Source organism: Moschus berezovskii, chromosome 10, assembly GCF_049115385.1.
Source record: "Moschus berezovskii isolate FMDL1 chromosome 10, NW_MosBer_1.0, whole genome shotgun sequence".
NCBI lineage: Eukaryota > Metazoa > Chordata > Mammalia > Artiodactyla > Moschidae > Moschus > Moschus berezovskii.
The window spans coordinates 33570260-33580235 of NC_142469.1; the positions used below are offsets into that span (position 1 = coordinate 33570260).

At 40.1% G+C, this 9976-nt stretch overlaps 1 protein-coding gene across 6 annotated transcripts in view; it reads right to left on the reverse strand.

Moving 5' to 3' along the window:
• PKIB (cAMP-dependent protein kinase inhibitor beta) overlaps positions 1-9976 on the reverse strand; it is a 119573-nt gene extending 109597 nt beyond the window's left edge. For 4 of the 6 annotated variants that reach the window (XM_055433207.2, XM_055433208.2, XM_088840578.1 and 1 more), the window contains exon 1: positions 9822-9959. The gene's annotated coding sequence lies outside the window, so the exon portion shown is untranslated. Of the gene's footprint in view, positions 1-9821 lie in introns of all 6 variants that reach the window. The other 2 variants (XM_055433210.2, XM_055433209.2) reach the window with 2 other exon arrangements.

Consider the following 9976-nt stretch of genomic DNA (forward strand, 5'->3'; position numbering starts at 1 on the left):
GTGCTGTGATTCATGGGGTCGCGGAGAGTCGGACACGACTGAGCGACTGAACTGAACTGAACTGAACTGAATCTCCCCAGAAAAATTTGTCCACGGTAGGACAGAGCTAGATCATCACTTCCTTGCTCTGCTAATGCTGCTATTAATACAACTTAAAAACAAGCTACCTTTGTTGGACAATCACTTGACATTGTATCGAACTGGCCATAAACCAAAATTCTTTCATATTGTTTTAACAGATTCTTCTATTAACCATTTCTTTTCTATCTCTCCTATCTTTTTTATAGCAACTTAACATTTATAACATCCTTTTTTTTAATTTTGAAGCAAAAATATTTCTCTCTCCAATAGCCCTAAATCTACCTGCGGGATAGCTCACAGGATCAGTCTAAACTCCTATATATGTAAGATAGTCCTTCAAACAAACATAATGGTCACAAGTAATACAGACATACTGGATGCCATGAAATGTGCTAGGTATTTGACAATCATTCTTTTTAAAAACGTATACAACTCTTATATTTACCTAGATACAAACAACCCATCAAACTGATTTTTTACTCATAGAGAACAGCACTGATTATATGACTCTCAAGTAAGTAAGTGTTAGTCACTCAGTCATGCCCGACTCTTGGTGACCCCATAGACTGCAGCCCACCAGGCTCCTCTGTCCATGAGATTTTCCAGGCAAGGATACCGGAGCTGGTTGCCATTTCCTTCTCCAGGGGATCTTCCCAACCCAGGGCTCGAACCTGGGTCTCCTGCACTGCAGGCAGATTCTTTACCGACTGAGCTACAAGGGAAGCCAAAATTAACTAAAAAGTTAAGTTCAAAGTTTTCATCCCAGCATTTTTAGGATTCTTCACTATATCCCCAATGTAGCTCTCCACCCTTATCTTCTAGCCCTCCAAAGTCTACATAGCTCTGTCTTGTTCTTTTCCGTATTTGTGTCTTTGTTCATGCTGGTCTCTCAATCAGGAATGTTTTGCCCAATCATTGAAATTCTATCACTCCTTCAAGGACCATCCCAATTACTCCATTGTCTAAAAAGTCTTCATGAATAATTTCAAAGTTTATCTTTCTCTTCTTCAAAACACCACAGCACTTTTTGGTTCTTTCGTAGCACCTATTACAATCTGCTTCACAGGAAAGGTCTGTATATTATTTTCTCTTACTTCATCCCACCAAACAGATAGAAACCTAAGCTTCTTAAAAAAAGATGGTGTCTCATTCTGTTTTGCAATATATCATTAAACATAGTAGCTGAATCCAGGAGGGTGCTTTTAAATAGATACCCATTTATTAGAGTTTAGTTAACTACTCATCTCAGAGATGCATGCACTGAGTTCCAAAATTCATTAAATAAAGAATATATTAAGAATATTGAGATTATTAAAGAATAACTTAAATAAAGAATATCTATAACCATCCACAGAAAAGAACCTGGATATTGTTGGGGACATATAGCCCTAAATTATGGAATCATGAAACAGTGTCCGATTTTATTTTTTTGGGCTCCAAAATCGCTGCGGTTGCTGATTTCAGACATGAAATTAAAAGACGCTTACTCCTTGGAAGGAAAGTTATGACCAACCTAGATAGCATATTAAAAAGCAGAGACGTTACTTTGCCAACAAAGGTCCGTCTAGTCAAGGCAATGGTTTTTCCAGTGGTCAGGTATGGATGTGAGAGTTGGACTGTGAAGAAAGCTGAGCGCCGAAGAATTGATGCTTTTGAACTGTGGTGTTGGAGAAGACTCTTGAGAGTTCCTTGGACTGCAAGGAGATCCAACCAGTCCATTCTAAAGGAGACAATCCTGGGTGTTCATTGGAAGGACTGATGCTAAAACCGAAACTGCAATACTTTGGCCACCTCATGCGACGAGTTGACTCACTGGAAAAGACTCTGATGCTGGGAAGGGTTGGGGGCGGGAGGAGAAGGGGATGACCAAGAATGAGATGGCTGGATGGCATCACCGACTGGATGGACATGAGTTTGAATGAACTCCGGGAGTTGGTGATGGACAGGGAGGCCTGGCGTGCTGTGATTCATGGGGTCGCGGAGAGTCGGACACGACTGAGCGACTGAACTGAACTGAACTGAATATTTAAAGCCACACATTTTAAAGATTTGTGTTTTTCTTTTTGTCTTATTTGTTTTACTGCATAGGGTGCAGCAAAATTAAAATGGGGCCAAACTGGGATATTCTGTTTCATACCTTTAAGAGCTGAAATTTTATCTAGCCAAAAACTATGTCATGGGTCACTCTGCATAATTAGAAAAAATGTTATTCTTAAAAATTATTCCTTCTATTCATTTTTATTCTGATAATAGTAATTTTAAGAAGGAAAAATTAGGATAAAAACTGTATACCACTATTACATTAATAAAAAAGCATATCCTTACAAAGGTACAAAGACTGGAAGACACTTAATACTAAAGCAACTATGCTTGAATATTAGAATTGAAATTGTAAAATCTTTAAGTGTTCTTAATAGTGTGATGGTTTTATGACAAAATATCTGAAAGAAAAGAGTTAATAAATAAAGTGAACTTTAAACAATCCTTTTGCAAGATAATTTGCAATGTCCTTATAACTTAAACTGCTGTCCTTAGACACAATCATATTTCATTAATCCATATTTTAAGTGGATTACATTGAGACAAAACCCACAAAGTGAAGAACTTAACCAATTCAGTATTAAGACCAATAATAATTACTGACAGGTGATATGAAAAGTCCTCCAAAAATTAGGTAAATTAAGACACGTTTTTAAAAGAGTTGGTAAACATGAACATCTATGAGTTTAAAAAATGCTTTGTTTCCTCCCATTTTACAGTCATACCTGAAAAGTTTGTTTCCTTTCAAAGCATTCAAACCTAGACTCCAAACATGGACTTCTCAGAGTTGAAACAATCTATGCTGGGTTTTACTTGAAGTTTAATATTCTTCAGCAAAAATCCACAAACACCTCAGGGAGCTGACCCAGATCTACCATGTGAGGAAATTATTCCTCACTTTCCCTGAAAACATTCTTCTACCTTCCCTGAGGCAAACAGATAAAAACTATGACCTCCCCCGCCATGTTGTAGACTGGTTCCATTTTCACACTGTCAAACCCATGTGGCACGAATGAATGGAAAACCTGAATGACCTTGTTTAGATCTATACTTGGGTTGATAGCAGAGGACTCTGACCATGTCATGACACAGCAGATACCCTGCCCAAGTTATCATACTGCTTATTTTGTAACCATCTTTAGGGGCTTCCCTGGTGGCTCAGAGGTTAAAGCGTCTGCCTCCAATGCGGTAGACCCGGGTTCGATCCCTGGGTTGGGAAGATCCCCTGGAGAAGGAAATGGTAACCCACTCCAGTATTCTTGCCTGGAGAATCCCATGGATGGAGAAGCCTGGCAGGCTACAGTCCACAGGGTCGCAAAGAGTCGGACACGACTGAGCGACTTCACTTTCACTCACTTTACAACTGATACTGAAGATAGGCAGAGCTCAAGTGGCCAGCAATCCAAAATCCAGTTATCAGCAAGGTTGGTTTCTTCTTGGGAACTCAGGAGAATCTGTTCCATGCCTCTCTCCCACCTTTTTGTGGTGGCTGGTAAATCTAGGAATCTCTTGAAGTCGCATAACTCTTATTTCTGCTTCCACTGTCACACGTTTGCCTCTATGAGTCTCTGCCTCTGTCTCTTCTCTTCTTATCAGGATACCAGTCATATTGGGTTAAGGGCACATCCTACTCCTGTATGACATCATATTAGGCAATTACAACTGCAATGGCCCTATTTCTAAATAAGGTCTCATTCCAGGAAGTAAATTATCAGACCTCATCCAGCCCAGGAAACCCACCAACTGTGTCCTCATTCTACACTATTTTTGTAAATAGTGCTAGCCCTCAACCTCAAGCCAGGGTGCTAAAAAGCACCCTTCATTTCCACCTCCCCTTAACTTCATATCCCAATTATCATCAAGCCTAATCACTTTCCACTCCTAATATTTCTAGACTATGATACTCCTGTGTATCCCTAAATTCTTCATCACTAATCCATGATTCACTCTCTAACATCTCTTGCTTGGGGTATAACAGTCTGTCCAATATTCCTCAAATCCAATCTTCTCCGAGCTGCAAGAGTATATATAGATAAATACATAGAGATTCATTGCATGTTAGAAAGATGCAGAGTTGCTTTTTGTGTTTTTCTAAGTTTTCACTCCTGTGAACAGTTCTGCTTCTTTACTGCAATGAACACAATTATAACAGACATAGAGGCAGAGTGGTTTCTGTGCTAGACCTTGGCCTTTGTAACATCTTCTGACTTGACAGATTCTTTACAAACTTTCAGAATGCAACAAAATCCATTATATCTGTAGTCTGGGTTTTTATTAGACTCTATTAGATTTGGGAAAGATAGACAAGAGGGTCTTATTTCAGTGTTTTGAGATTTAATATTATATCTGGCTCCAGAAGCCCCATGATAGAAGTACTTATTCTCATTTTTTTAATAAACAAAAATAATAAATGAATGTAACTACATGAGTTAAAGGTTATCCTTAATTACACACACACACACACACACTATACATAGTGATTTCAACAACAGTATTTTCTTCTGAGACATATTAACCCAGCCCATAAAAATTAGTCTAGAAGTAAATCACTTCAGAGTCATTTACTATAAGCATGTTTGGGAAGACTGTTTAACTCTTTCTTATCTTCCATGAATTTATTCCCGAAACTATCATACTGAACCTCAGTTTCTTCCTTTCCTTCACCCGACAAGTGGAAAACTTACAGTTACCCTTGCTGATTTCTGGGGGTCCCTGGTAGCTCAGATGATAAAGAACCTGCCTGCAATGCAGAAGACCAGGCTTCAGTCCCTGAGTGGGGAAGATTCCCTGGAAAAGAGAATGGCCACCCACTCCAGTATTCTTGCCTGAAGAATCCATGGACAGAGGAACCTGGCAAGCTACAGTCCATGGGGTCGCAAACAGTTGTGCACGACTGAGCGACGAACACACACACATGCTGATTTCCACACTCCCAAAGGCCATTCATTCCTTTTCATTAGCACAGCAGATTGTAGGGCTTGGCTGGAAATAGAAACTCTAAGGAGGGAGAATCCAAGATGTAGAGGAAGGCATTTAGCTCCATTTACATTGTCTATAAAAGCTTCTGCTGCTGCTCCCCAAAGTGTTCAAGCCATGTTGGCTCCAGACTACTACCACTACGCCATAATCTTCAAGGGTCTCTATTCTGCTCGCCCACTTTTCAGTCTGAGAAATTCTATTCTAACTAATTCAAGATTCTAGGTAAGATTATTTCCTTCTATAAAGAAACATATACAAATCTGAATTGTTTTATTCTTAAATAGCTCTGAATTTCTTTTCCAATAAGCACCCAACTCTTGGACACCATCATTTCTTAAGAATTGGAGTTATTAGAAAACACATGTCTATAGGGTGCTTTATACCTGGACAGATGCATAAAACTGTTATTTGCCATTGAGCACAAGAACGAAAAATACGTCCCACTTGAGTATGAAGTAGATTACATATTTGATTTCTCAGTCAACTGTACTTCCAAGAAAAAGATAAACAATAATAATAATCACTTTTGGTTTTCTGCCTATGTTCAAGTGTTCTCTTTATGTAATATCACCAACTGATAATGACTTATAAAAAGTATATCAAGGATCTGTGCTCATCACTCAGTCATCTCCAACTCTGTGAGACCCCCATGGGCTATAGCCCCCTAGGCTCCTCTGTCCATACAGTTTTCCAGATAAGAGTACTGGACTGGGTTGCCATTTCCTACTCCAAGGGATCTTCCTGACCCAGGGATCAAACCTGCGTCTCTTGCTTCTCCTGCATTGGCAGGCAGATTCTTTACCACTGCGCCACCTGGGAATAAAAATTACTGAGGCCAACAAAATTCAAAAGAACATGCAGTTTTCCTTCTTTTTTTTAAATTTATTTTTTTTAATTGAAGGATAATCACTTCACATTATTGTGTGTTAAAGTAATAAAAGATAAACTGGTATTTACCCATAAAAACTTAAAAAAGTATAAGTCAATGAGTAATACTGTGGGATGTCTGATCAAAGAAAAGCTAAGGGAGTGTATATTTGCTGATACGAATAAAAAAGGCAAGAGGAGAAGGGGACGAAAGGACGAGATGGTTGAATGGCATCACCGACTCAATGGAAATGAGTCTGAGCAAACTCCAGGAGATGGTGAAGGACAGAGAAGCCTGGCATGCTTGTGGTCCATGGGGTCACATAGAGTCGGACACAACTGAGCAACTGAACAACAAAATAAAAAACCCTTGTGAACAATTAAAAACTGAAAAGAATAAAAAGAGTATGTACTAACCACAGGAATTTTAAAATGGGAAAAGAGGAGCCCTGGATTTGTCCCTAATACATGATTTTTGCAAGTCAATCACTTAAACTTGGGCCTTAGATCTCTATATATAATAATAAAATATGTTTAATTAGCACGTAAAAGAATTATGTGGCATCATAGTTATGGAAGCTTATTTTATCATATGACTTACAGAGTGCTTTTTTCTATTCAAAAAGGAATGATATTTTTTGTAACTCAATTAAAAATCTGTGTTGAAGGAAAGGAAAACCACTGACTTTACTATCAAGCAATTTAGGTTTGAGTTTCATCAACATCTTAAAATACAATTTTCAAATTGCTCAATTTCCCATCTTCACTGGAGACTGCAGGAAATTTAGTCTTAATTAAGCCTGATTTGCCCTCATTTAGCATTAAAAGATACTGGGGGTGGGGAATGAATAGGCAGAGAACAGAGGACTTTTAGGGCAGTGAACATACTCCCTATGATATTACATTGATGGATGTCTGCATCTGCGTGCATGCTCAGTCGGCTTTGACTCTTGGCAACCCCATGGACTATAACCCACCAGGCTATATATGTTATTATATATTTGTCCAAAGCTGCAGAATGTTCAACAACAAGAGTGAACCCTAAAGTAAACCAGGGAATTTGGGTGATTACAATGTGTCAGTGTAGGTTCATCCACTGTAAAGAATGTACCACTGTAGTGTGTGATGTCCACAATGGAGGCGGTCATACATGTGGAGGGCCAGAGGTTATTTAAGAAATCTCTGTACCTTCCATTCAATTTTTCTGTGAATATAAAGCAGCTCCAATAAACCTCGTCTTCAGAAATATTTTATTTCTCAGAAATGTTACACCTTTTTTCGAATTTGCTTGCTGTATCTGAGCTCAAAATTTTTAAAGGAAGCAAAGTGTTTCCTGTCCAACATTCTCTCGCTGTATATATGGAATCATATAAAATCTAGTAAGAAACATTTATTTCTCCAGAATTTTCTACATTTTGCAAATACATAACTTTTACATAAAATTCATTCTATAATGCTCTTTAAAAGTTGGGCTTCCAGGATAGCTCAGTTGGTAAAGACTCCGTCGGCAATGAATGAGGTTTGGGGCTTCCCCTGTGGCTCAGCTAATAAAGAATCTGCCTGCAATGCAGGAGATCTGAGTTCGATCCCTGGGTTGGGAAGATCCCCTGGAGAAGCGAAAGGCTACCCACTCCAGTATTCTGGCCTAGAGAATTCCATGGACTATTTAGTCCATGGGGTTGCAAAAAGTCAGACTCCACCGAATGACTTTCACTTCACTTCATTTAAAAAGTTAGATATATGTTTATCATACAATCCAGCAACTGCACTACTAAGTAACTACCCAAGAGAATGAAAACATATGAACTCACAAAGACTTGCATGTGAATGTTCTTAGCATCATGATTTACAATAGCCTCAAACTGAAAACAACCCAAATGTTCAACCACTGGTGAATGGATAGACAAAATGTGGTGTATTCATACAACAGAAAACTTCAGTAATAAGATGAGTGAAATGCTGATCCACATTACGACATAGATCTCAAAAACAGTATATTAAGTGAAAAAAAGCCATAAACAAAAGATCATATATTTTATGATTCCATTTATATAAAATATTCAGAGAAAGCAAATCTATAGAGACTGAAGAAAGATTAGCAGTTGCCTGAACCTGAACAGAGATTAATTATAAGTGGGCATGAAGAATCTTATTGGGGTGATGAAAATGTTCTAAAACTGAATTATGGTGATGGTTTTACAACTTGGTAAAATTTTTTTAAAAATCACTGAAGGGGTAAATTTCTAGAAATCTAAACTTCCAGTTTAAAATTGGCTAAAGAGGATAGAAAATTCTTCAACAAAATTGAAATCTGACATAATTTAAAATATCCTGTATAAGGTATTCCATTAGTCTTTGATATTTTGTTGAAGAAAGCTGTGGTAAAGATACAACTAAGAAGTTGATTACTAAAAACTTTTTGAAAACTTTTTTTTCAACACACACTTTACTTCAAAATTAAATCATTTGATTCTCCAAAACACTGTTTTAGAAATGAACTTCCTTATGATAGTGTCAATAGAGGGGTACTGATCAGCACCTGACAAGCAGGGAAAAAAAGTAACAAAATGCTAATCTAACAAACCATGATCCAGAACGTATATCACTTACAGAACTTCCTGTGAGCTTTATGACCATCAGATCTCATTTTAGTAATCCAAATTCTGACCTTTTTGAATATTAAATCACAGAACGAATTTTTTTGTGTGTAGCAATGTCAATAAGAAGAAAGGCATCTTATGAAGAGATAAAGTGGACAGATGGATCTTGAATCTATGTGTACAGAAAGAGAAATGCAGTACTCGGCGCAGTTCGAATCCATACTTTTTCAGTATTCAAACCATTAGTATGAGCGTTTTAGTTTTTAGCTTTTCCAGTTGAATATTTAAGTGATCATCAGCACTGAATCTCCATTTTAAGAGTCCTGCACAGACTCGGACTAAAAATTCCACCTGCAGGATTTTTTTGTTTTGTTTTGGGTTTGTTATTTTTCCCCAGGGTTTCCTATGTGCCCTACTTGTACCAAGTGCTCTTCCAAAGGAACCCTGTTCTTATGCGTTCCCTGGGAAGAGCTCTACGAAGATGAAACTGACCGGTTCATCTGAGCCTCGCTCGGCATGGACTTGCCAGTCTGGACAGCAGGTAAATCAGGGTCATCTCTTCCAGAGGGAACCAGGACCTTCCCCAACGAGCTGCTGCACATCAGCAATTACGACCCACACGCTCGTCTCCCGAACCCCTGCGACCACACTACACTCCTCTCCTTCCCTGGCTGCCTGCCGGAGTCCCAGACTCCGTGAAAATCCAACAGTTGCTGGGAATCCACGAGTTCACTCCATCTAATTATTCCCAAGTTTTATCAAAGAAAATGGATGGAGGCTGATGAGGTGAGGTGACTGGGCTAAAGACAGCTGGACGCGAGCCGAGCCGGCTAGAACGCTGCTGACCCCACGGCCGCGAGGGGCTGCCTGGGGCTGGAAACGCGCAGCCCAGGAGAAACGACGTGGCACTGCTCTTGCGAGAGGCGAAGGCTCAGCAACTTACGAGACATCACCAGTGTCCACCTTCAGGGCAGAATGGGCAAAAAGAGGTGATCGGACCTCCCTGGTTGCCCCTGTTGACCTGAGCGGCCCCTTCCACTCTGCAAGGACCTCTGCGTGTTACATGATGTGGTCACTCTGGCCAAAGAGGCGTCTGCTTGAATTCCCCCCATGCTCGCGCGGACTGGCCGGAAAATAGGAAAGTTGCTCTTACCGCATCTTCGCTCGCTCAGTCACCCCTGCCTCCCCAAGTCCTCTTCCCTCCATCTTCGCTCCAGCCACCCCCACTCCACCTCCCCTCCACCACGTACGCACCAGCCGCGCACAGAGGTGTCCGCCGAGCCTGGGCCAGCTCCCGGCGCTCGGGCTCGCCCGGCCTCTCCGTGGCCGCGAGCTGCGACGCGGACTCTAGCTCGCTGCCGCCTCTACCGTCCACGAGGACGCGACCGCGTCTCGGCTGCTGCGCTGGG